Source organism: Hypomesus transpacificus, chromosome 14, assembly GCF_021917145.1.
Source record: "Hypomesus transpacificus isolate Combined female chromosome 14, fHypTra1, whole genome shotgun sequence".
NCBI lineage: Eukaryota > Metazoa > Chordata > Actinopteri > Osmeriformes > Osmeridae > Hypomesus > Hypomesus transpacificus.
The window spans coordinates 17,449,200-17,454,841 of record NC_061073.1 but is presented as its reverse complement, the minus strand read 5'-3'; positions in this window follow the sequence as shown (position 1 = coordinate 17,454,841).

The following is a 5,642-nucleotide window of genomic DNA, read 5'->3' as shown; positions in this document are numbered from 1 at the left end:
GAGAGAGAGAGAGAGAGAGAGACACACAGAGAGAGAGAGGAACAGAGAGAGAGAGAGAGGGAGAGAGAGAGAGAGACACAGAGAGAGACACAGGGAGAGACACACACAATGGGACTGTTCAACCAAAATAGTATCTTCCTTCAACCAAGCTTCCTGCCTGCATCCCGGCCTTGCTCTATTTCTTGCTCGCCATCAAAAGGCAATTCCAGGGGATTTACGCCCCCTATGTGAAGCAGCTCCGCTGCGGGGGACAAGGCTGGCTCAGTTGGCTCTCTCCTCCCCAGGGGAGGCACCTGCAGGCTGGGGAGGAGAGCCTGTGAAGGCCTGACTATGCTGACTGGAACAGAGAGACAACTATCTTTGACTGGTTGCACTGCTTAGTCACCAGAACAGCATCACACGAGAGAGAGAGGCGAGCAAGCGAGGCGCGCGAGAGAGAGAGAGAGAGAGAGGCAGAGAGAAAGAGAGAGAGAGAGAGAGAGAGAGAGAGAGAGAGAGAGAGAGAGAGAGAGAGAGAGGCAGAGAGAGAGAGAGAGAGAGAGAGAGAGAGAGAGCAGAGAGATAAATTAAATTGAAGTGCTTGAGACTAAATGCGGCACACACTTTAATGTAAGATTGTTGGACCTAGCAAGCAGCCTGCTGCAGGTGAACGTTGGACTGTTTTTAGTATACTGCTTGAACAGATGGACAAACTAACTGTGTTTTGCTCTGACAATTCACCCAGCTGGCCTGAGGCCAGTTAAAGATTAGCCAAGTGTAACAAAATTAGACCACAGCATAAAAGTGATAGCAAAAACATAATGGACACACAAGATAAACAGCACACCCTCACAAACAAAAGCATCTTTAAATAGTGATTCAGAATTCCCCTAACATTTCCCCTTGTGATAGATAAACACGGTAAAAGGAAGTGTGCTGACATATTCAAAAGCACAAAGAAATACCTATATTTGCATGCACCATCCATCTGCTGAGCACCAAGCACCAGAGACAGACTTCAAAACACATCCTAGTAGAACCCACACCGTTTAGATGGAACGGTTACAATTCTGAGAAAGACACTGTCTACTGTACAGGTATGTCAGATGTGTACATACAGCAGACGTGGTCCTCTTCAGAAGATGGTCCTTTTGTCTGATATTTCTCCTGCTCTGCTCTGCCTGATGTGTCATTATCAGATATCAGAATCAGCATTCAGCCCAACGGCTCACCACTCATACAGCTCATGCTGTTAACAATGCATCATTCCTCTAACACGTTATATAAGATCAGAATAATAATAGGAGATTACCCTGATCTACATCCTCATTATTTTGTGCAGCACATGAAACAAACCGATCTGAATGTTTTCTACACCAGAAAACCCAGCCCATGCTTTAGACCTGCAGCGCTTTCTCCCGCTGGCTCCAGACAGGAGCCAAGAATGCTTCAGACCAATGTGCACGGAATACAGAAGCTTTAAACCGCAGAAACACAGCAACATGGCGCAACACTCCTAGACACATTCAAAAGACATGGGGGCTTTGAAAGATGAAGAACAAAGTGTGTGTTTGTACAACGCATATGCCTCTGTGTGTGAGGGTGTGTGTGTCTGTGTGTGAACGTGTGTGTGTCTGTGTGTGAACGTGTGTGTGTCTGTGTGTGAACGTGTGTGTGTCTGTGTGTGAACGTGTGTGTGTCTGTGTGTGAACGTGTGTGTGTCTGTGTGTGAACGTGTGTGTGTCTGTGTGTGAACGTGTGTGTGTCTGTGTGTGAACGTGTGTGTGTCTGTGTGTGAACGTGTGTGTGTCTGTGTGTGAGGGTGTGTGTCTTTGGCTGATTCTTCACAGCAGAGAGAGCAGTTTTTCTGCTTGGTCACCATGGCTGGATGGACTGTGGTGAGAGCTGGACCTGCCTGCCAGATCTGCACCATGGCTGGATGGACTGTGGTGAGAGCTGGACCTGCCTGCCAGATCTGCACCATGGCTGGATGGACTGTGGTGAGAGCTGGACCTGCCTGCCAGATCTGCAGATACCCTCCCCCTGCTCCTCTGAAGAGGGTCACAGAGAACCTGATTAGACAGCCAGGAGAACACACACAGCGAGCAGGTTCAGGGGTTGAACATGAAGCCATTTCAGTCCCAAAGCCATGCGGGAGCACCTCTGCAGTGGTTTCATGTGAACATGTGTGTTACCCCCTCCCAGCTTCAGCACCCTGCTTGGTTCAGTGGCTGGCGGACTGCTTCTCTGACTGACTGATTCTGACCAGCTAACTCTGGCTGACTGGCAGTTTGGGGACAATGTCATGGAAAAGTGGCATTGTGTAGAAGGAGTGTTTCAGTGTAACAATGTTGCAAGATTAACGAACAAAGATTCAGTTACTCCTGCTAACAGAACAGTGCGTCGTCTCATACAGCCTCCAGACACAGAACACTGTTTCCACATGGAAACTCCAACACAGGCCGATCACTTGCACCTGTGATGCCGGGTGACGTGGGCCGTGGCCTGGGATCCTCCCTTAGGCCAGACCCCCCCCCCCTCCACAACACAGCTGATAAAGGCCCAGACAAACCCAGGGAAAATGACCCCCCCCCCCCTGTGATGGCCTGTTGGATGTCGTCTCTTCACCTTCTCTCCAAACCAACCAAGTAACGCAAACCCCCAGCAGCAGTAGAGGATACTCTGGCTCATACAACACACAACAATTGCTGGTGGATTCCCTTGAGGATTTTCAAACAAAAGTGAGTGCAGTATCAGTGCTTGGTTGAGCCCCTCCCCTGCCCAGCGTTCCAGTCTGATATCTGGCCTCTTTGTCAGCACGAGGGGGATTTCCAGTCTGGGTAACTGAGCGGAGGTAAGTTGTTGGGAACGGCCACCTTTCCTCTAGGCAGTCACTGAGGATGGGAACCAGCAAGTGTGTGTGTGTGGGTGTGTGTGTGTGTGAGTGAGGAAACTGTCTTTTTTAAGTGTGTGTATCCCAGAGCCTGTGAGAACAGCGTGTGTGTGTTCATCCATTGACAATGTACTGGAAAGCATCTTCACCATGCCATCCTTTCAACACTTGTCTTAACGCACACGTTACATTTCCCTGCTCAACACAGCGTCCATGACCAGAGCTCACACACGCTCACACACACACACACACACACACACACAAAGGGGAGAGAGAAGGAATGAGGATAAAAGAGGAAGAGGGAGAGAAGGAAAAGAAAGGGAGAAAGCGAGAGAGAGAGAGACAGAGAGAAAGAGAGAGAGTTAGAGAGAGAGGGAGAGAGAGAAAGACATGGTATAATGAGAGATATAAAGAGAGAGCAGGGAGGAGAGTCCTTCTGGATGTCTGGCTTTGCAGCTCTAAGGCCTACGGGTCTGATTGCATCAAGCACACAGCAGGGTCCAGGAGACACACACACAATCACCGCACACACACACACACACACTCACACACACTCACACACACATGCTCACCAACATGTCTGCTGCAGCTTGTCAGTCTGCTGGTGTGTTTGGGAGTCAACAGCAGATTATGCAAAACTGAGGATGGAGGTAGCAAACGCTGCTAGCAGGTGTGACTAATTAAAGGCATTTGACTGAGATGAGGAGTTTTTACGATCTCCAGATAACAGACTGCCTAATCTTTTCCAAGCCCAGAATATATAATAACTATAATACCAATATTTAGCTGTGACAAACACACCAGGCTGGACAGTCCTTACCTCTACATGCTCACTTTACCAGATTTAATAATGTGTTAAATTTTAATCTTTTATCTAAAGTATTGTAGAGAGGGTGGATTCGAACCTGCATCCTCCTGATGTGCAGTCTGCTCTACCATCCCCAGAATACCAGCGTCCATCTGATCCAGATGGCAGAATATGTCAACTAGACATGCATGCTATAGGTGCTTCATATAGATCTCAGGTCTTGAGAATGAGACAGGAAACCTAATCTCACTGCCTTCCTCTGTTTGGTTTAGACCGTGTCTTCCTCTGTTTGGTTTAGACCATGTCCGACAGCAGCACTGTCAAAGTGACAACAAGACAGGCTATACATTGGAATGAGACAAATTCTTCAAATAGGCTGGGCTCAACCAGTTATGCTAACGCTAACCTAAGGTAATGGGTTGGACAGGTTCTGTTGGACAGGTTCTACGTCCTTGTTATGTCACATCCTGGTGCCTTGTTATGTCACATCCTGGTGCCTTGGGGTGCACTAGCTCCTGACTTCCACATGTAACACATTAGCTTTCTTACAAAAAACGATCCGCCATGATGACCTAATATACTTTATCTGCACGGGTCCATGTATTTTAATAACACCAGCGGAAGGAGTTAATGACCTCTCGGACAAAGAGAATAAAATGCCCTTCTTATACAAGCACTAACGTTATCAGTGCCTCAATGAATAAATACTATAACAACCTGTCTAGCCAGAAGAAGCCTATGGCAGACTCCAAGCATGCATTTAATCAGATCAGCTAGGGAACTTTATGACATGAAACCATTCTTTTTCTACAGGGTCTTTATTGAGGAGACCCAACTCACAAACAAGTCCAGAAGAATGCTCCTTGGCATGTACAGTAGAAGAGATGAATGTCTTTTGTTGAAGTAGCAGAAGGCTTCTTGTTTACTTGTGCCAAAGCCACCGCTGCTTAGACAGACAGCACAAAGGAAAGCCAGTGTGTGTGTGTGTGTGTGTGTGTGTGTGGGTCCCCCATCTTCTACACGCTTTTCCCAGCCTCAAGGCATAATCCACTGGTCTGCTTGAAGTGCAACAGGGCAGGTCAGTTAGGCAGCTGCACCTCTGCAGTCCCTGGGGCTTGGCTGTGATGTGGTGGTGTTCAGACCCAGGCCCTGCCCCCTGTGACTGGGTCTGTGGTGGTGTTCAGACCCAGGCTCTGGCCCCTGTGACTGGGTCTGTGGTGGAGCTGAGCCCTGTGGGGAGGTGCCAGGTATTGGAGCTGGACGGGCAGGTGGCTGTGTTAGCCAGGCTGTCGCACTGCAGCCGGGCTTGTCATGAGATCAAGAACAGGCTCACGCCACCTCCACGCCCCCCACACCCCACACCCCACGCCCTCCACAATCCTGTCCCTTCCAGTCCCACTGTGTGTCAGCTGCCTGGACGCCAGACCGAGACCTTGCTTCTCCTCCTCCTTCTTCTCCGTGTCGGTCTCTCTAGGCTGCCGCTGTCTGAGAATCAAAAGCTCTCGAAATATGTCACATTCCACATGACACCCATCTTGGTGGCGGACCGACTTTCTCACAGAACTTAAACCCTATTTTCTTTGAATGAGATTCCTCCTTTGTTGTGCGAATTGTCCATCCAGACCCTAGCAACTTCCCCAAATCGGAATGCCACAGGAATTCCAGACCGAGCTGCCAACTCTGACTACCTGGTCAAAGGGATTAGAACAGCTTTATCCCTTAGTCAGGAATGCGGAATGGCTGAACGTCTGACCAAGTCAGACAAGGTTGACATTTAATACTCGGTTGTTCTAGAGTGATGTCGTGCCCAGTGGTCCTCCTACTCCCGCTAATAAACGCCCGGCAAGGCAATCTGATAACATTGATTCAATTACCAATGGATTGGTCACCTGACAAGACACACACTGCCTCAAATACCATTTAGGATATACAGGATCTTGACAAAGGGCCATGGCTTCTTAT